The following is a 21,799-nucleotide window of genomic DNA, read 5'->3' as shown; positions in this document are numbered from 1 at the left end:
CTTGTAAGTGGGAGCTAGAAGATGAGAACACATGGACACATAGAAGGGAACAACGCCCACTGGGGTCTTCCAGAGAGTGGAGGGTGGGAGGAGGGACAGGATCAGGAAAAATAACTAATTGCTACTAGGCTTAATACCTGGGTGATGAAATAATCTGTATAACAAACCCCCATGACATAAGTTTACCTGTGTCACAAACCTGCACTTGTACCCCTGAACCTAAAAATAAGTTACAGTTGATACCAGTGCTTCCCATAGCTCTTTAAATTTATTTGTTCTGAGAGGACTTTAAATAGTACCTTCATCAGAATAACCTGCAATGGTTATTAAAATCCTAATTAATGGCCCACCATAGATAACAACATTAAGCTCTCTGGGAATGTGTCCTAGGAGTATGTATTTTGGAAAAACTGCTCGTTTTTTTCTGGCTTGCAGTGGCATTTAAAAAAAAATGCTCCTTCAATGTTTAGGTTAATATGGTAAACAACAACAGGGTTACTACAGATGTCTCCCTGTGCCGCTCTGGGAATATTACTACTATTCTATTGTAGACATTAAAGATTAAAGGTTCCTATGGTAAGTCTTTTATAAAATACTGCCAGGTATTCTTTGGGGAAAAAAAATGTGCCTGGCATAGGGGAACACTCAGTCGAATGAATACTCAATAAATTACCAAGAAATGCCTCAGCCTTCCACATACCAGAATAAAGCTTACTCTTAGAAGTCTTGGATTCTTTTTTTTCGTGCAGATTCATGCTTGATTACACCTTGTAGGGGTAGTTTCCATTTGAGATCAGTCCTAGCCAATTATCTCATCGAGAGTCCAGGGTACATGTCACCACACTGAAGGGAAATATCTTCAGAAAGGTTTATTCCAATCAGCAGAATCCATACTCACTGAACACTGCTGGGCTTCACTTCCCACAGGTGAAGGGCAGGTTTGGGAACTCTTCCTTCAGACTTTTTTTTTCTTACAGATGGGGTTGCTCTGTCACCCAGACTATAGAGTTCAGGGACTTGGTCATAGCTCACTGCAGCCTCTATCTCCTGGGCTCAAGATATCCTCCCACCTCATAGAGCACATAGCTGAGTTCCTTTCCAGCAAATGCCCACATCAGCAGTAAATGGCCTTCCCTGGAGCAGTCTAAAGATCAGCCAATGTAAGAATACACGGGCCCAGCTCTCTGTCTCCAGTGAGGACAATTTTGAAGAGTCTTCCGAGATTTCATCCTCTGCTAAGATAGCAGAGGCCCCGTTCACAAAGACCTCAAATTCTTAGTCACCCTCTGTCCAATCCTGCTTCTCCCACCTCCTTACAGGGTTATTCCCTGTACTACCTAAAAAATTATCCTTCACGCAAATCTCAATTTCAGGAATTGGTGCCATTTAAAAGCTCTCCAGGTAACTGCTGTCTATCAAACATGGAAGACCACTAATTTAATGTCTGCATCATACAATATTGTTTCTAACATTGAACAGTAGTGTACCAGAAATGGAAGTGTAACATTTCCAATCTCAGTTTGCTCATCTGTCAGATTGGAATAACTCCCTTACAGAGTATTTGCTATAAGACATACATAATGTGATAATATAACGTCTATAATGTTGTGAATACTCAATAAATATTGGTTGTATTATTTTTATGGGAAATCAGAAAGAGTGAACGTTACAGTTCCATGTGACTGGGACTATTTTAGATGTCCTCTAATGAAACCTTCAGACAAGTAACAGTACTAATAATAACACCATTGGAAGGTGGGAGTTATATAGGAAGGCACACAGCTATTAACATTTTTCATTTTCCTGCTCAAACACCTTTTGACAAGGGTCACGGTACTCTTACTCTACATAAAACAAACAGTCTCCACAAGAACCTGCTGAATTATCCAAAGAAAAGCAATTTCTTTATCTTAAGTAGGATTGATGCGGCAGGACACTGTCAGGACTAATAAGGCATCATTATCCACTGTATCACTCCATCATCTAAATCAGTTTGCAGGCTTTAAAGTGCCTAATTCAGAATTTCCCCCCGTAAAGGTTTGAAACATGACCATCCAATGCTATAATAAGAGAAGAGCTGAAATATCAGAACTGGATTATTTGCACTAATGTTTGTCTTCAGTTTAAAAAGGACCAACTAATTTTCATACTGTTTCCAAATTTTCTTTACTGGTATCACTCAGTATCTCAGACCTTTGTGATGCAAAATAAGATTGCACTTAATACTTTTGTAACTTTTAGAAGTTTTGAAAATGTTTCAGATTGACAAGAAATGAAGGTTCTTACTCGTAACTCCTTACTGCATAAATACCTGATATTTGTCACATTTGTCTCTGATTATTTTAAGCCATAAAATGTGATTGGGTGTTTTGAAGCCCTCTGTGTTCCTCACTGTAATTTCATTTTTCATTCTCTCTCCCCAGAGGTAATGCCTATCCTAGATTCGTATTTATCGTTCAGTAAATACTTTTACAATTTTAATAACATATGTTGGTAACCATTAACAACATATATTTTTAATATAAATAATATTATATTCCAACATGCTTTGTTCTGGGTAAATATCAATCTTCTAAGATGTATCTGAATTAATATGTATAAATTTAATTCTATTATGTTAATAATTACAGTTTTAGCATAATGTTACAATATTCCATTATATGATAGAAAACAATGTATTCATGCAGACTCTTGTCTTTGTGATCCAGTTTATTTCTAATTGTCCTCTTTCACAAATAGCCATTGTGCCTTGTATGAGGGTTCCTCTGTGGTATGTACAAAAAGTGGCATGGCTAGGTCCCAGGGTCACAAGCATTTTCAGTTTAACTCAGTCTTTATAATTTGCTCTTGACAATAGTTTAATCATGTTGACATTCTCTCGAGCATTGTGTCAGAATTCCCAATTCCCCGTAATCTGATCCTTACTTAATAATACAGATTTTTAATCTTTCTCTATCTGATGGTTACAAAATTGTAGCTTCTTGTGTAAATTCTCAATTTTCTAATTATAGTGAGGGCAAGCATATCTATTGGCTTGTAAAATCTCTTCTGCTACTTGTCAGTTCATAGTTTATGAAGATTTGCTATTGGGTTATTTTTCTATGTGAAATTAATATTAGGTATATATATTTTTTGGATAATAAAATTGTCCAAATATTTCTTAAAGTAACTTTTGAATCTATTTAAATTTAATAAAAATCTGGAACAATCTAGTTCTGCTAGTTCAACTCTTTTCTGATTAGTGTTGGGGGTCATTTCTAAAATCTTTAGGGAGAAAAACTCTGAATTAAGCTCTTTAACAATGATAAAAGCTCAAATATCTCAGTAGGGAAGTCAGGCTGGGAGGCAGAGTATGTACTTTAATTTCCTACTGCAAGGTAGAAATGTGTTTTTAATTAAAAAAATTTTTTTTTTAATTTTCCATAGGTTATTGGGGTACAGGTGGTGTTTGGTTACAGGAGTAAGTTCTTTAGTGGTGATTTGTGAGTTTTTGGTGCACTCATCACCCAAGCAGCATAAACTGCACCCTATTTGGATAGTCTTTTATATCTCATTCCCCTCCCACCCTTCCCTACAAGTCTCTAAAGTCCATCGTATCATTCTTATCCCTTTGCATCCTCATAGCTTAGCTCCCACATATCAGTGAGAACATACAATGTTTGGTTTTCCATTCCTGAGTTACTTCACTTAGAATAATAGTTTCCAGTATCATCCAAGTCACTGCAAATGCCATTAATTCATTCCCTTTCATAGCTGAGTAGTATTCCATCATATATATATATATATATATATATATATATATATATATACATATATATACATGCACACACACATATCACAGTTTCTTTATCCACTCATTGATTGATGGGCATTTGGGTTTGTTTGATGATTTTGCAATTATGAATTCTGCTGCTGTAAACATGTGTGTGCAAGTATCTTTTTTGTATAATGACTTGTTTTCCTCTGGGTAGATAACCAGTAGTGGGATTACTAGATCAAATGGCAGTCTTACTTTTAGTTTTTTAAAGAATCTCCACACTGCTTTCCATAATGGCTTTACTAGTTTACATTGCTACCAGCAGTGTAGAAGTGTTCCCTGATCACTGCATCCACATCACCATCTACTGTTTCTCGATTTCTTAAATTATGGCCATTCTTGCAGCAGTTAGGTGATATTGCATTGTGGTTTTGATTTGCATTTCCCTGGTCATTAGTGATGTTGAGCATTTTTTCACATTTGTTGGCTATTTGTACATCTTCTTTTGAGAATTGTCTATTCATGTCCTTAGCCCACTTTTTGGTGGGATTTTTTTTTCTTGCTAATTTGTTTGAGTTCATTGTAGATTCTGAATATTAGTCCTTAGTCAGATGTATAGATTGTAAAGATTTTCTCCAACTCTGTGGGTTGTCTGTTTACTGTGCTGATTGTTCCTTTTGCTGTGCAAAAGCTCTTTAGTTAAGTCCTGGCTATTTATCTTTATTTTCATTGCATTTGCTTTTGGGTTCTTTGTCATGAAATCCTTGCAAAAGCCAATGTCTAGAAGGGTTTTTCCAATATTATCTTCTAGAATTTCTGTAGTTTCAGGTCTCAGATTTTAGACCTTAGTCCATCTTGAGTTGATTTTTGTATAGGGTGAGAGATGATGATCCAGTTGTGTTCTACATGTGACTAGCCTATTATCCCAGCACCATCTGTTGAAAAGGGTGCCCTTTCCCCATGTTATGTTTTTGTTTGCTTTATGGAAGATCAGTTGGCTGTAAGTATTTGGGTTTATTTCTGGTTCTCTATTCTGTTCCATTGGTCTATGTGCCTATTTTATACCAGTACCATGCTGTTTTGGAGACTATGGCCTTATGGTATAGTTTAAAATCAGGTAGTGTGATGCCTCCAGATTTGTTCTTTTTGCTCAGTCTTGCTTTGGCTATTTGGGTTCTTTTTTGCTTCCATATGAAATTTAGAATCCTTTATTCCTAATTCTGTGAAGAATGATGGTGGTATTTTGATAGTGATTACATTGCATTTGTAGATCACTTTTGGCAATATGGTCATTTTCACAATGATTCTACCTATCTATGAGCATAAGATGTGTTTCTATTTGTTTGTGTCATCTATGATTTCTTTCAGCAGTGTTTTGTAGTTTTCCTTGTAGGGGTCTTCGCCTCTTTGGTTAGGTATATTACTAATTTTTGTTGCTGTTTTCTTTTTTGGTTTTTTTGCAGCTCTAAAAGGGGTTGAGTTCTCGATATGATTTTCCACTTGGTGTTGGTGTATAGGAGAGCTACTGATTTCTGTACAGTAATCTTGATCCAGAAACTCTGCTGAATTCTTTAATCAGTTCTAGGAGCTTTCTGAAGGAGTCTTTAAGGTTTTTGAGGTAAACAATCATATCATCAGCAAATAGTGACAGTTTGACTTCCTCTTTGTTGATTTAGAGGTCCTTTATTTCTTTCTTTTGTCTGATTGCTCTGGCTAGGACTTCCAGTACTATGTTGAAGAGGAGTGGTGAGAGTGAGCATCCTTGTTTTGTTCCCATTCTCAGAGGGAATACTTTCCATTTTTCCCCATTCAGTATTACATTGGCGGTGGGTTTGTCATAGATGGCTTTTATTACATTGAGGTACGTCCTTTGTGTGCCAAGTTTTAATCATAAAGTGATGCTGGATTTTGTTGAATGATTTTTCTTCATCTATTGAGATGATCATGTGATTTTTGTTTTTAATTCTGTTTACATGGTGTATCACATTTATTGACTTGCATATGTTAAACCATCCCTGCATCCTTGGTATGGAACCCACTTGATCATGGTGGATTATCTTTTTGAGATATTGTCGGATTTGGTTAGCTAGTATTTTGTTGAGGATTTTAGCATCTATGTTCATCAGGAATATCAGTCTGTAGTTTTATTTTTTAGTTAGGTTCTTTCCTGGTTTTGGTATTAGGGTGATGCTGCCTTCATAGAACAAATTAGGGAAGGTTCCCTTTTTCTCCATCTTGTGGAATAGTGTCAATAGGATTGGTAACAATTCTTCTTTGAATACCTGGTAGAATTTTGCTGTGAATCAATCTGGTCCTGGACTTTTTTTGGTTGGTAATTTTTAAATTACCATTTCAATCTCACTCCTTGTTATTGGTCTGTTTAGGGTATCTAATTCTTCCTGATTTAAGCTAGGAGGGTTACATTTTTCAAGGAATTTATCCATCTCTTCCAGGATTTTTAGTTTATGTGTGTAAAAGTGTTCACAGTAGCCTTGAATGATCTTTTGTATTTCTGTGGTGTCAGTTGTAATATCTCTCGTTTTGTTTCTTATTGAGGTCATTTGGATTTTCTCTCTTCTTTACTTGGTTAATCTTGCTGATGATCAATCAATTTTATTTATCTTTTCAAAGAATCAGTTTTTCATTTCATTTACCTTTTGCATTTTTGTTGTTGCTGCTGTTATTTCAATTTCATTGAGTTTTACTCTGATCTTGGTTATTTCCTTTCTTCTGTTGGGCTTAGGTCTGGTTTGATTTTGTTTTTCTAGTTCCTCGAGGTGTGACTTTAGAATGTCAGTCTGTGCTCTTTCAGTTTTTTTGATTGATGTAGGTGTTTAGGACTCTGAACTTTCCTCTTAGCACTACCTTTGATGTATCCCAGAGGTTTTGATAGGTTGTGCCACTATTGTTCGGTTCAAAGAATTTTTAAATTTCCATCTTAATTTCATTTTTGACCCAGTGATCATTCAGGAGCAGGTCATTTAATTTCTATGTATTTGTATGGTTTTGAAGGTTCCTTTTGGAGTTGATTTCCAGTTTTATTTCACTGTAGTCTGAGAAAGTGCTTGATATAATTTTAATTTTCTTAAATTTATTAAGGCTTGTTTTGTAACCTAACATATGGTCTATCTTGGAGAAAGTTCCATTCACTGTTGAATAGAATGTGTATTCTTTGGTTGTTAGATGGAATGCTGTGTGTATATATATATATATATATATATATATATGTATCTGTTATGTCCATTTATTCCAAGGTATAGTTTTAATCCTTTCTTTCTTTGTACCACAGGGTGTCCCTTTGATATAGTACTGTTCCCCTTTTCCCATGAATGTGACTTCCTGAGAACGAAGCTGTAGAGATTTATCTCTCTTCTGGGTCTAGCCACCCAGCAAGTCTAGTCTACCAGGCTCTGGGCTGGTACTGGGGGTTGTCTGCACAGAGTCCTGTGATGTGAACCATCTGTGTATCTCTCAGCTGTGGATACCAGGACCTGTTCTGATGGAGGAGTAAATGAACTCTGTGAGAATTCTTAGCTTTGGTGGTTTAATGCTCTGTTTTTGTGCTGGTTGGCCTCCTGCCAGGAAGTGGCACTTTCCAGAGAGCATCAGCTGTGGTAGTAAAGAGAGAAACCAACCAGTGGGCGGGACTCTAGAACTTCCAAGACTATATACCCTTTGCCTTCAGCTACCAGGGAGGGTAGGAAAGGAACATCAGGCGGGGGCAGGGATAGGTGTGTCTGAGCTCACACTCTCCTTGGGTGAGTCTTGCTGCAGCTGCTGTTGGGGATGGGAATGAGGGTCCCAGGTGAATGGAATTGTGTACCTAGGAGGATTATGGCTGCGTCTGCTGAGTCATGCAGACTTTCAGGGAAGTCAGGGAAAGCTGGCATTCACAGGCCTCACCTAGCTCCCATGCAATCCAAATGGCCGGTCTCACTCTCACTGTGCCCCTGCCAACAGCACTGAGTCTGTTTCCAGGCAGTGGGCAAGCAGGGGTGAGAACTTGCCCCAGCTGTGAAAGAAAGGGGCTTTTGTTCTTCCCCGACCTGTGGAGGCTACACACTGGATTTGTGCCCTCCCCCAGGTTCTGGCCAGGAGGCTTCTCCACCTGTTCAAATTGTTATAACGTTCAGCTGAAGATTTTCTTCTCTCTGCAGCTTTTCCTCATCCTCTAGCCGCCCTCCCAGAGGATCCTGGGAGGCAAGGCAGGAAAGGCCTGCTTGGGGAGCCAGCAAGTTCCGAGGGCCGTTGCTGCTGTACCCCTCTATTTCACTCGGCTCTCAAAATTGACTCAGCTCCAGGTAAGTTGGGAATCTTCTGCACACTAGACCTTCAGTTTCTGCAGTTGGGGTGTGTGTTCGGGGGCAGAGGATCTCCCTTTCCCACTTCCCCAGTTTGGGCACTCGCAGTATTTGGGGTGTCTCCTGCGTCCTGCAGGAGCAGTCTGCTTCCTTCAGACGGTACTCTCAGGATTCCTGATTTATTCCCGTAGTCATTCTGGAGCTAAAATTCGTGATGCGAACCTCCACACACTGCTCTGTCTGTCCGAGTTGGAGCTGCAATCCAGTCCTGCCTCCCGTCAGCCATGATGATCACCTTTAATTTTTTTCTAATATAAATAACCAGTTCTGCTAGAACTATTTTATAAAAAACCCATCATATCCTGCTGGTATGCAATACTAAATCTATTATATATCAATTATCCATGGATTTGAGGGGCTATTTTTCACCCAATTCTGTTTTCTTGAAATTATTGTTAATGTCAGTATCTTTTAATTATCTTGAATTACAGTAAGTCTTAACTTATTGTAGGGCATATCATTCCACCCTATTTAAAAAAAAAAATCTTGGCTATTTTCCATTCTTATTCTTCTGTATTAATTTTACAAGTTGTTTATATTCTCAGGAGAAATTTAAAAGTAAAACCAATTTGCCAGTGATTGAAAGACATGGTTTTTGTTTTAAATTAGAAGCAATAGGCATTTTTATACCACTGAGTATTTTATCATAAATATTTTTCTTTCTTTTATCTACTTAGAGTACTTTTTTGTTCACTTATTTCTATATACTGAGAACTTTTGTTGCTATTTTATATATTTTTTTATGGTCTTCGTTAGAGCAATGTTGGAGCTTTTGCTATTTCCACATTAACTGTGTGTTCTGAATTCTATTTTTAGTAAAATAAAAATTCTCTTCTGTTCTACATTCTTTGTTTTTAGATCTACTGTACTAGCTAAAACTTAGACAAATAAGTTGAATAGAAATGGCGACAAGTATCTTTGTCTTATTTTTGGCTTAGCTTTAAAGAACTTCCAGCATTTCACTATTAAATATTACATGTACTACAGATTTTTGGCAAATACCCTCTAGCAGACTAAGAAAGTTTCCTTTTATTCCCGGTTAGCTAGATGGACTTCATATTTTGCTTTGTTTTAATTATATATAGATACTGAATTTTTCAAAAAAATTTTTTGGAATCTATATAATCACATAAATTTTTTTCTTTAAAATGTTAATGTGATATGTTAATGTAGTATGCTACTTTAATAGACTTGTACTGGGAAATATATAGAAGTATAAAGAAATAGAGAAATGCTTGGTCATATGTCTGACACCTGCATAATTTTATCATCAAATCTGGTTCCCCCAAAGCTGGGCTTTTTCCCTGTTTGGTGTTACGAAGCCAATATACAAAGCAGAAAGGGAATGTCAACCAGTGAGGACTTGATTCCACTGCTATGGAACTGAAAGGCAGGAGCCTGCCTCACAAATCAACTTCTGGAAAGCGAGGAGTCGAGGGGCCAAAATATAGATTCTCTCTAATGAAGGGATTGGCCATTAAAAATGAGGGCAGGAATATTCATGTCTTTTCCAGAAATGACTGGTGCACTGGAGTGCCACCTTCCTTTTGTCCTTTAAGTCTTCTTCTGGTCATTGTCATGGTGATTGTCAACTGTCTTGGCATTAGCGGGAGTGTCATTTAACATGGAAAAGAGATTATAATGAAACCTGAGCTATTTTTGAAGTTGTCAAGTCCTTGAATTAGCTATCATGATTCTAACCAGTCTCAGGTGGTCTGATTACCAATAGAACTCTTTATCACAGGCATCTTCCTTCTTTCCCTTCCCTTCCCTTCCCTCTCCCTCCCTCCCATCTCTCTCTCTCTCTTTCTTTCTTGATGGAGTTTCACTCTTGTTGCCCAGGCTGGAGTGTAATGGCACAATCTCGGCTCACCACAACCTCTGCCTCCTGGGTTCAAGCAATTCTCCTGTCTCAGCCTCCCGAGTAGCTGGGATTGCAGGCATGCACCATCATGCCCAGGTACCCTTTTTTTTTTTTTTTTTTTTTGTAGAGACAGAATTTCTCCATGTTGGTCAGGCTGGTCTCAAACTCCTGACCTCAGGTGATCCATCTGCGTTGGCTCTCAAAGTGCTGGGATTACAGGCATGAGCCACTGTATCTGGCCCCTATTTCTTAAAGATAGGCAGTTAGGATGGGGTAGAATTCAGCTAGGTCACATAGACATCACACTGGGTAGCATGAGGGGGATCTTTGGGAAATGGTCATAGAAATAAAATTCCTGGACAAAAGATATGAGTATCTATGAAGTTATTACTTAATGCAAAATTGCTCTTCCAATTGTTTCATCATCCCCAACCCCCGAACCCCTGCCCACTCCAGTCCCCAATCAGTATATGAGAATTACCATGTTTTCATATCTTCTCTAATACTTCATCTTCTGAGACATTTTGATTGTTGCCCATTAAATTAGTGTGAACTAATATCTGCTTGTTGGATACATTTACATTCTTCTGATCTTCACTTATTCATTTTCATATGGTTATTGGAATTAAAATAATTTCTATTAATGAAAAATTGTTATATTTCTAAAATAAAATCTACATATTTTATGATAGATTTTATTTAGACTATTTGGATGCAATTGGCCAATATTTAATTTTAAGATTTTTATATCTCCGTGTACTATTAAACTATACATTTTCTTTCCATATACCCTCTTTTGTCAAATTTTGGGATTAAAAGTTACCATAGCATTAATAAAAAGTTGTGAAAAATTCCTACTTTTTCTATTTTATGAAATAATTTATATATGGAAAATTTGTTTTGTAAGCAAATTTTGGTAAGCTCTTCAGTAATACTATTTGGATGTGGTAACGTTTTGTGGGTGTATTGTGGCTATTGATTCAAGTTTCACAAATGAATATAAGCTTATTTGCATTTTCAGTTTCTTCTTAGGAAAATTCTATAAATTAATACTTTCTTAGAAACTTAATAATTTTATCCAAGTTATCACATCTGTTGGCATAAAATTAGTCATGGTGATCTCTCATATGTTTAAATATTTTCTATTAACTGTACTGCTTCTACTTCCTCATTATCTTGATTGTTTTTATCAATCTGTGTATAGATTAGTTATCATATCAGATTTTTCAGAACTAAGATATTGGTTGTGTTGATTTTTTCTATATTCTTTTATACCTCATTAAAATTTGCTCTTATTTATTACTTTCTTCCGTTTACTCTCTTTGGATTTACTCTGTGTATTAGTTCATTTTCTTGTTGCTGTTAAAGACATACCCAAGATTGGGTAATTTATATAGGAAAAAGGTTTATAGGACTTACACTTCCATATGGCAGGGAGGCCTCACAATCATGGTGGAAGGCAAGGAGGAGCAAGTCATGTCTTACTCAGATGCCAGCAGGCAAAAAGAGCTTGTGAAGGGAAACTCCCCCTTACAAAACCATCAGCTCTTGTGAGGCTTATTCACTATCATGAGAACAGCACAGGAAGGACCTGCCCCCATGAGCTGATGGCCTGCCACAGGGTCGCTTCCACAACACATGGGAATTCAAGACGAGATTTGGATAGGGACACAGCCAAACCATGTTATATTGTAATTCTTTTTTATTTTTTGAGTTAAAATGAGTTCATTAATTTTAATTATTTTCTTCTCTAACATATGCACTGGAGGATATAAATGTAGTTCTATCTAATTTAAACTGCATCTCATAATTTTTAACAGCTTTATGAAGATATAATTAACATATAATAAATTGCAATATTAATGTGTAAATATTACATATTCAGTATTGTGAAATGATCATTCCTGTCCCCAGTTTCCAGCAATCAATCATCTGCTTTCTGTCACTATACATCAGTTTATATTACCTGGAATTGTATATACATGGAATTGTACAGTATGTCTCCCTTTTTTGTCTGGCTTTGTTCACTCACAATAATCTTTTAGAGTCATTCATGTTCTTGTGTAGATCAATGGTTCATTTCTTTTTGTTGCAGAGCAACATTCCATCAGAGGGATATGAAGTAAGTTTTAAACCATAAACCTATTGATGCACATTTGGACTATTTACAATTTTTGACTATTACTAATAGTGCTGCTGTCAATGTTTGTGTACAAGTTTTTCTATGGACATACAGTGCCGTTTCTCTTGAGTAAATATCTAGGAGTGAAATGGCTAAATCATGTCAAAGGCATACTTTTAGCTTTTTACAAACTTGTACAATTGCTTTCCCAACTGGCTTTATTACCATTTCACATTTCGACCACCAGCGTATGAGAGTTCCAGTTCTTCCACATTCTTGCCAACACTTATTTCAACTTTTTAAATACAGCTATTTTCATAGATGTCTTATACCTCATAAGAATTAAATTTGCATTTCACTAATGAATAATGTTCAGCATCTTTTTAACCATCTGTCTAGCTTCTTTGGTGAAGTGTGTGTGTTCAAATGTTTTGTCTACTTTTTAGTTGTTTTTTCTTCTTACTCTTGAGCATTGGGAGTTTTCATGTATTGTGGCTATAAGTCTTTTATCAGATATATGCCTTCTAAGTCTTTTCTCCCATTATGTGACTCATCCTTTCTTCTTTACATTGTATTTAGAAAACCGTGTTTCAAATTTTGATAATATCTAATTTACTCATATTTTTATTTTATGGATCATGCTCTTGGTGTTATAGCTAAGAAGTCTTCACGTAATGCAAAACTACAAAGCTTTTCTTCTACACTTCCAGAATTTTATAGATTCAGGTTTTATATTTAGTAATATATCAAAAATATATTACACATTATAAAGATATACTGTATAATGCATCATACATTATGAAATGTATGGCACAATAAAAAGAGAATGTGTAATATATTTAAACAGTGTAAAGAATTAACAAAACACCCATATGCCCATAAACCAGTGTCTAAAGGAGAACATTATGATGTGTATTGCTCTCTGATCTTAGCTCTTCTGCACACATCACTAGATGACATTCTTTCTTGTTTTTTAATGCTTATGTCTCTAAGCAACATATTGCCTTTATTGTTGCCTGTCCTTATCATTGTAAAAATATAATCAAACTGTTTGCATTCCTGACTTGCTTCTCTTGTTTAATATTGTATTTTGGATATTCATCCAAGGTGGTTGTAGAATATTGATTTTTATGGCTATTATCTTACTATGTATGTTTACTGTGTATTTATCCAGCCTACCATTGCTGACTTTTGATATTTTAAGGCTTTTATTTTATACAATGTTGCAATAAATATTTCATGTTCTGTCCTCTTGGACATTATATGCTAATATCTTTTTAATTTTTATGTCATTTTATATACATATATATATATATATATACAGTACATATATATTCAACTGCATTAGATAATGCTAAATAGTTTCCAAAATACTTATAACAACAAATTACTCTCCCATCAGCAATTCATGAGACTTGCACTCTTTTAAGCATACTACCATCAGTGGGTATTTTAGGGCCTTTTCATTTTTAGCTATCTGGCTGGTGTATAATTGTATCTTATTGTTAATTAATTTCATTTGCCTGATGATTAATAAAATTATACATCTTCTAATATGTTTATCAGACACTTGTATTTCCTTTTTTTTTTTTTCCCAAATACAGGCACACTTCAGAGATTGCAGAGTTAATTGCAGACCACTACAATAAAGTAAGTGTCACCATCAACCAAATCACACAAATTTTTGGGTTTCTTAGCAAATACAAAAGTTATATTTATACTATACTATAGTTCATGAAGTGTGCTATAACATTGTGTCTTTAAAAAAAATAATAATTAAGAAATGCTCTAGCTACTCAGGAGGCTGAGGCAGGAGAATTGCCTGAACCCAGGAGGCGGAGGTTGCGGTGAGCTGAGATCGCATCATTGCACTCCAGCCTGGGTAACAAGAGCGAAACTCCGTCTCAAAAAAAAAAAAAAAATGCTTCATTGCTGAAAAATGCTAACAATCATCTGAGCCTTTGGCGAGACGAATCTTTTTCTGGTGGAGGGCTTTGCCTTGATGTTAATGACTGCACACTGGTGAGGGCTGTGGTGGTGGCTGAAGGCTGGAGAACCTGTGGCAATTTCTTAAAATAAGACAATGGAATTTGCAGTACTCGTTCATTCTTCTTTTTATGAAAGATTTTTCTGTAGCATGAGACGCTGTTTGGTGGCATTTTACCCACAATAGAACTTCTTTCAAAGTTGGAGGCATTTTTCTCGAACCCTGCCACTACTCTATAAACTAAATCTACGTAGCATTCCAAATCCTTGGTTGTCGTTTCAATAACGTTTACAGCAACTTCACCAGGAGTAGATTCCATCTCTGGAAACCACTTTCTTTGCTCATCTGTAAGAAGCAACTCTGCAGCCATTCAAGTTTTAGAGTTTTTATCTTTAATGTTTTAATCGAACATCTTTTCTTTAATGAAAATTACTGTTTTTTTGTTTGTGTTTGTTTTGCATGAAGGCACTAGGTGTAAATCACTTATTTATTTAAAGGGAAAAGAAAGGAATGGCAGTCATTCCTTCAATGAGGACTACTTGCTTTATTACATATTATTTTCACCCTGCCACTGTCTCTATGTTTTATAGATACATGACTTTTTTGTTTCCGTATGAAATCATAGTGTAATTTTTTAAACGATATTTTAAGCGGCAAGTGTATATGCATCTATGACCAACTTGACCCAAGTAGAGGAAATGACATGTGCTGATGCTGCCTGGCCAGCAGCTTTTGTGAAGCACCCTAGATTGTGTGAAGTACTACAGTCTTTCAGATGTTAACATGCAAAAAATACGTGCATCTCAGTACAGTGTGGCCAAGGGTCGCAGTTTTCCCAAGACTGATGAGGTTCTCAGAACACAGGATTTTCAACAAAACTAGGAAGATCTATATGATCTATATATAGATAGATACAGATATATGACTCTACCTTAAATATATACATTTTTGTCACTTATACCTCAATGAAGCTTAAAATATGTTGTGGTAATTTTTTTTTTTTTTTTTTTTTTTTTACAATTAATGATTTTAATGAACTTTCACCAATAGCTGATAGAACATAGACATTTTTCTTTCTTTTTCTTTTTAATTGTACTTTAGGTTCTGGGGTACATGTGCAGATCATGCAGGATTGTTGCATAGGTACACACATGGCAATGTGGTTTGCTGCCTTCATCCTCCTGTCACTTACATCTGGCATTTCTCCCCATGTTATCCCTCCCCGACCTCCCCATCCCCCACTGTCCCTCCCTTGCCCCCGCAACAGACCCCAGTGTGTGATGCTCCCCTCCCTGTGTCCATGTGTTCTCATTGTTCAACATCCGCCTATGAGTGAGAACATTTGGTGTTTGATTTTCTGTCCTTGTGTCAGTTTGCTGAGAATGCTGGTTTCCAGATACATCCACGTCCCTAAAAAGGACACAAACTCATCATTTTTTATAGCTGCATAGTATTCCATGGTGTATATGTGCCACATTTTCCTTGTCCAGTCTATCGTCAATGGACATTTGCTACTGTAGGGTCTTTGGCATTGCAAACAGTGCTGCTATGAACATACATGTCCATGTGTCTTTATAATAGAATGATTTAGAATCCTTTGGGTATATACCCAGTAATGGGATTGCTGGGTCAAATGGAATTTCTATTTCTAGGTCCTCGAGGAAGTGCCACACTGTCTTCCACAATGGTTGAACTAGTTTACACTCCCACCAACAGTGTAAAAGTGTTCCTATTTCTCCACATCCTCTCCAGCATCTGTTGTCTTCAGATTTTTTAATGTTCACCATTCTAACTGGCATAAGATGGTATCTCAATGTGGTTTTGATTTGCATTTCTCTAATAATCAGTGATGACATTTTTTCATATGTTTGTTGACCTCATATATATCTTCTTTTGAAAAGTGTGTGTTCATATCCTTCTCCCACTTTTGGACGGGTTTGTTTGTTTTTTTCTTGTAAATCTTTTTTAGCTCTTTGTAGATTCTAGATATTAGCCCTTTGTCAGATGGGTAGATGGCAAATTTTTTCCCATTCTGTTGGTTGTTGGTTCACTCTAATGACTGTTCCTTTTGTGTATGTACAGAAGCTCTGGAGTTTAATTATGTCCCATTTGTCTATTTTGGCTTTTGTCACCAATGTTTTTGGTGTTTCAGGCATAAAGTCCTTGCCTATGCCTATGTCCTGAATGGTATTGCCTAGGTTTTCTTCTATGGTTTTTATGGTGTTAGGTCTTATGTTTAAGTCTTTAATCCATCTGGAGTTAATTTTAGTGTAAGGTGTCAGGACGGGGTCCAGTTTCTGCTTTCTGCACACTGCTGGCAAGTTTTCTCAACACCATTTATTCAACAGGGAATCCTTTCCCCACTGCTTGTTGTGGGTGTGTGGCGTTGCCTCCAGGGCCTCTGTTTTTTTATTATACCCCCACACCACTATGCACTTCGTGCATTATTGTTATGGCTCCTGCAAATGCAAAGATTGCAAAATTCCCCTTAGAGATATTCTTCTCTAAGCTGTTTATTCTAGTTAGCATCTCATCTAATCTTTTTTCTAGGTTCTTAGTTTCTTTGCTAGGGTTAGCACATGTTGTTTTAGCTCTGAGAGGTTTGTTATTACCCACCTTCTGCAGCCTGTTTCTGTCAGTTCATCAGATTCGTTCTCTGTCTTTGATCCCTAGCTGATGAGAAGTTGTGACCCTTTGGATGAGGAGAGGCATTCTGGTTTTTGGTGTTTTCATCCTTTTTGTGCTGGTCTCTTCCCATCTTAGTGGCTTTATCTACCTGTGGTCTTTGTAGTTGGTGACTTTCGGATGGGGTCTCTGAGTGGATGTCCTTTTCGTTGTTGATGACGTTATTTCTTTCTGTTTCTTAGTTTTCCTTCTAACCGTCAGGCCCTTCTGCTGCAGGACTGCTGGAGGTCCACTCCAGACCCTCTTGCCTGGGGATCACCTGCAGGGGCTGCAGAACAGTAAGGGTTGCTGCTGGTTTCTTCTTCTGTTATCTTTGTCCCAGAAGGGTACCTGCCAGATGTCAGCCTGAGCTCTCCTTTATAAGGTGTCTCTTAGGGTATACAGGGGTTAGGAAGCTGCTTGAGGAGACAGTCTGTCCCTTATAGGAGCTCAAGTGCTATGCTGGGAGCTCCATTGTTCCATGCAGAGCTGCTGGGCAGGTACTTTTAAGTCTGCTGCAGCTGAATTCATAACCACCTCTTTTCCCAGGTGCTCTGTCCTAGGAAGGTCAGCTTTATTTATAAGTTCCTGTCATGCTGCTGCCTTTTTTCATAGAGGCTCTGCCCCACACGGAGTAGTCTAGTCACAGTCTGCCAGCAGAGGTGTTGCTGAGCTGCTGCAGGCTCTGCCTAGCTTCTGTGTGAACTGCCTTGGTAGTGGTGGTCGCCCTTCCCCTGACTGAGCTGGGCTGTCCTGGGTTCAGCTGCGCTTGCTGCGAAAGTCTCAATCCAGAGCATTTCAGATTGCTTGTTTTGTGGGGGTGATACCTGCCGAGCCAGATCACCTGGCTCCCTGTCTCTGCCATCTCCCTTTCAGTTGAATGGGTAGCTCTGTCTCCCCGGCATTCCAAGCACCAGTTGAAATGGCCACCAGATTTGTGTGAGTTTCTGTGTGCCATCCCAGCACCGTCTGAAACCGCCGTGCTGAAAACTCGTGGTGCTTTTCCCAGGAGTCTTCTGGTCTGTGGGCAGTGAAAATTTGTTTGGAAATGTGGTGGGCACTCACCCTCTGCACTGTTCTTGCTGGGAACTGCACCCCAGAGCTGTCCCTATTCCGCCATCTTCTGTGGTAATTTCAATAGAGATTGTTTTTCACGTCTATAAGTTTGATCTGTTTTTTCTTTCTTTTTTTCCAAATCAGCCTTTTTTTATGTTGTTACTATGGGTTACTTTCCTTCTTTTTATTAATTTCTTGGTTTAGTGTCTCTGCACAACATGAGTTTGTAAATCTACACCGTTCACCTGCATGTCACATAGATTGGGAGTTTTGATTTCTTATGGGAAATTATGCTTCTCCCTCAAACACCCCCCTCCAGAGCTGAGGCAGAAGACAAATGGAGTTACAGATAGGCAGAGTTCTCTAGTCTGTTTTCACTAACACGGGGTCCTTTTGGCAGCCTAGGCTTAACATAGGGTTCTCTGTTTCCACTCACTGCTCTATATGAACCCATGGCTAACTGAACATCTTCTGGTAGCCATTAACTCCAGCATTTGCTCTAGGCCCTATATCTAGGCTGATACATGCCTACAACCACCCACCACCTGTAACAGTTTAATTTCACATTGATATGCCCACCACCAACATCCTTGGTCTACCTCTGTCTATATCAGTTCCATTTCACACTTCCACCTCTGAGTTCCCTCTCTGTTTCTGGCACCTAAAGATTTCCCTTTCTTTCTGTTTGGCTTAAGTTTTAAATGTTGCTGTTACTGTATTTTTATCTAGCAGTTTGGTTGCCTATTAGAGGTCATGGTCTGCATCAACTCAGCCAATTGTCAGAAACTGGTGGAAATCGTTTTTGTATTTTTAACTTCGTAAACACAGACACACACACACATGCACACACAACATGGACAGAATACTAAGCTTCCTTTCTCCTGAGACTCAGTCTTACAACTTCTTCCTTGTATACATGGATTATGGAGTTTTGATATTTTCACAATTATGGTGTGCATCATGGAAAGTGAAATAAAAGTCAAACCCCTTTCTTTCTGATTCTATCATGAACTCCATAATTAATGTAAATGGATGAGTGACTTGGATTCCAGGTGTACAAAGAGAAGCACTCAAGTCTGATTCATGAGCCTGGAAAGTCTTCTCTCCTCACAAACGCCTGGGCATAATGAAGGGGCTTGGAGGAAGAAAAATGGTCCCTGCTCCACCTAAGTACATCTTCAGAATTCCAAAATCAGTGACAGATGCCACATGCCAGGGGCATATGACCTGAGGAGGCACTTGGAGTCCTATGCAGATGAGTAATAGCTACAATGTCAGGTGTTTTTCATGCAGACACATGAGCACTTTATGAGTGAGAAACGTTAAAGCATTGTGGTTATAGTCCCATTCTTAATATTAGAGAGTCTGAAGTTCCATTCCAGTTTTGCAAAATAGTTGTTGCGTTACTAAAGCCCTTTGTGATTTAGTTTCCTTATCTGTATAATAATATATTTACTATACAAATAATGCTTTATTTTAGATTTGTAATATTTACTTCATATTTCTCTTGAAAATTTTAAATAAGAGTGTGCTAACCCTTAGCATAGACTCAAACATTTCAGAGTATTTATTATTACTTCTATTTACAGTACATTTCATTGTGATTATTACTGGCACATTTCTCTTACCCACTACACAGGGATTTTCTTAAATGCAGAGAGTTTGTCTTGTTCATTATTGTACCTTCAATGTCAAGAGCAAGAAGCACTTGGAAATCTTTTGAATAATCAAGGTAATACATTAGAAATATCAATCTAGTGAAGTCACACATTATGGATCAGAACTTATAAGACTAGAGCTTGGAAGGTTAGTTAAGAAATCATGACAATATGAGGAAATTTGATGAGAATGTGTGCTTAGAAATGGTGTTTAAGGATAAAAAGAGGTCAAAGACTTCTAACTTTGGTCCCTGAGGGAGTCAGTTTCTGTAGAAAGAAATCTTAAGTTTAATTTTTGATATCTTCTTCCATTTTTAAACCAAGTAGCCTTCATTAAATCCCCATCATCTGAAGTCAGCTAATGTACCTCTGATCTTTGAAGCCCAAGGGCCCGTATGTAATACAGGTACTCGGGAGTATATCCGTGTGTGTGTGTGTGTGTGTGTGTGTGTACCTGAGGCAAGTAGTTAACCTGAAGATAATTTTGACAGAAACCACTCAGGCCCTGTTGCTTGTTCTGAAGATAATATGTTTTCACACCTTTTCCTCTGGGCATATTCACCTCATTATTTATTAAGAACTTACTCTTGTCAACATAATAGCATGGAGAGGAACGATTACTTAATTTGTCAACTGAATAGCACTGTCTTTGTTTGTTTTTCTGGCCATATTCTATCGATTTCCATTCCTGTTTAAAAATCTACTGATTGAATTAGTGCCATTCTGGAGTATTTTAGTTTTCAGGATTATCTCTTCTAATTTATTTATTTATTTTTTGGCAACAACTCAAATCTCTGTTGAAACCGTGCCCATCCTAAGAAGCTCCAGTGATAGCAGTGCTACAGCATCACTGCCTTGCTCAATGAGCTACGTGGGAATGAGAACTTCCAAGGGTTTGTGGAGAAACGGGGCCTCATGCACCAACATCTGATGGTGGTCGTTTACGCTGCCTTTGTATTTTTTTCCTGAGTCTCATTGCAGATGACAGATTGCATTAGTCTCTTTTGACATTGCTGATAAAGACATACCTGAGACTGGGAAGAAAACGAGGTTTAATTGGACTTACAATTCCTTATGGCTGGCCAGGCCTCAGAATGATGGTGGGAGGCAAAAGGCACTTCTTACACAGTGGCTGCAAGAGAAAATGAGGAAGAAGCAAAAGTGGAAACCCCTGATAAAACCATCAGATCTCGTAAGACTTATTCACAATCACGAGACTAGCAGGGGAAAGACCAGCCCCCATGATTTGATTACCTCCTCTTGGGTCCCTCCCACAACACATGGGAATTCTGAGACATAATGGAAATTGAGATTTGTGTGGGGACATAGGCAAACTGTATCACAGGGCTTTTGTCTAGGGTGCAGTTGGTGGCCCAGGAGATAACCTATGTAGAGCCATATGCCTGCCTATGCGTAACAGTTATCCTGGGAAGCACTGGATACAGCTTGAGCTGTTATGCCCCTGAGAGCTTCTCTGAGCCCTCAGGAGTATAAAAGGGGAATTAATTTTCACTGCTTGTGAAGTGCAATAATGATTGCCCTCACTCTGCCTCATATTAGGTTGTTGCAAAGGTAATTGTGGTTTTGGCCAATACTTTTATGGCCAAAACCACAAATACCTTTGCAACAACCTAATATAAGGCAATCAACATTTATTTCACAACCTAAGAATGAGAAAGTAGCTTTAGAACTGGGTAATGAGTAGAAACTGGAACAGTTTTGAAGTGCTGGAGAAAGCCTGTGCTACAAAGAATGGGGCATTAAGGGCAATGCTAGTGAGGGTTCAGAAGAGGAGAGCTGTTGGAAGAACTTCATTCTTGGAGATTACTTAAGTGGTTATGAACAGAATGTCCACAAAAATATGGACTGGAAGGGCCATTCTGATGAGGTCTTAGAAACAAGAAACAAGGTATTGGAAACTGGAAAACAGGCAATCCTTGTTATAAAGAAGTTGGCTGAATTATGTCCATGTCCTAGGACTTTGTGAGAGTGCTCAGAATGCTGCATGGCTTCTCTTAGCTGCTTATAGTGATACATGAGAAAAGAGAATGATTTAAAGACAGAATTTAGAATTGAAAGGGAAGCAGAACAAAATTCTCATTCTGTCCTTGGAACAAACCAAGAATATGTTCAGGAGAGAAAACCAAGGATGTTGCCAAGTGACTGTTTGATAAGGTTAGCATGGATCCAAGGAAGCCAGGGGCTAGTCATCAAGACAATGGGAGAATTACCCTGAAGGCATTTCAGGGGTCTCCAAAGGCTGCCTCTCCCATCACGGGTCCAGAGAACAATTCCAGGGCTATGGAGGGACCAAGGGCACCCATGTGCTG

At 37.8% G+C, this 21,799-nt stretch overlaps 1 long non-coding RNA gene across 3 annotated transcripts in view; it reads left to right on the top strand.

Annotated features, from left to right (window-relative positions):
* Positions 1-21,799, top strand: part of LOC105715695 (uncharacterized) — a 237,754-nt gene that overhangs the window by 34,690 nt on the left and 181,265 nt on the right. For all 3 annotated transcript variants that reach the window (XR_010339485.1, XR_010339483.1, XR_010339484.1), the window contains exons 3-4: positions 7,915-8,058; positions 13,709-13,754. This is a non-coding gene — a long non-coding RNA (uncharacterized LOC105715695). The remainder of the gene's footprint in view (positions 1-7,914; positions 8,059-13,708; positions 13,755-21,799) is intronic.

This window comes from Aotus nancymaae, unplaced genomic scaffold (genome assembly GCF_030222135.1).
Source record: "Aotus nancymaae isolate 86718 unplaced genomic scaffold, 86718_ANA_hifiasm-v0.15.2.pri h1tg000077l, whole genome shotgun sequence".
Taxonomy (NCBI): domain Eukaryota; kingdom Metazoa; phylum Chordata; class Mammalia; order Primates; family Aotidae; genus Aotus; species Aotus nancymaae.
The sequence above is the reverse complement of the archived record's forward strand: the minus strand, read 5'-3'. Positions and strand labels throughout refer to the sequence as shown.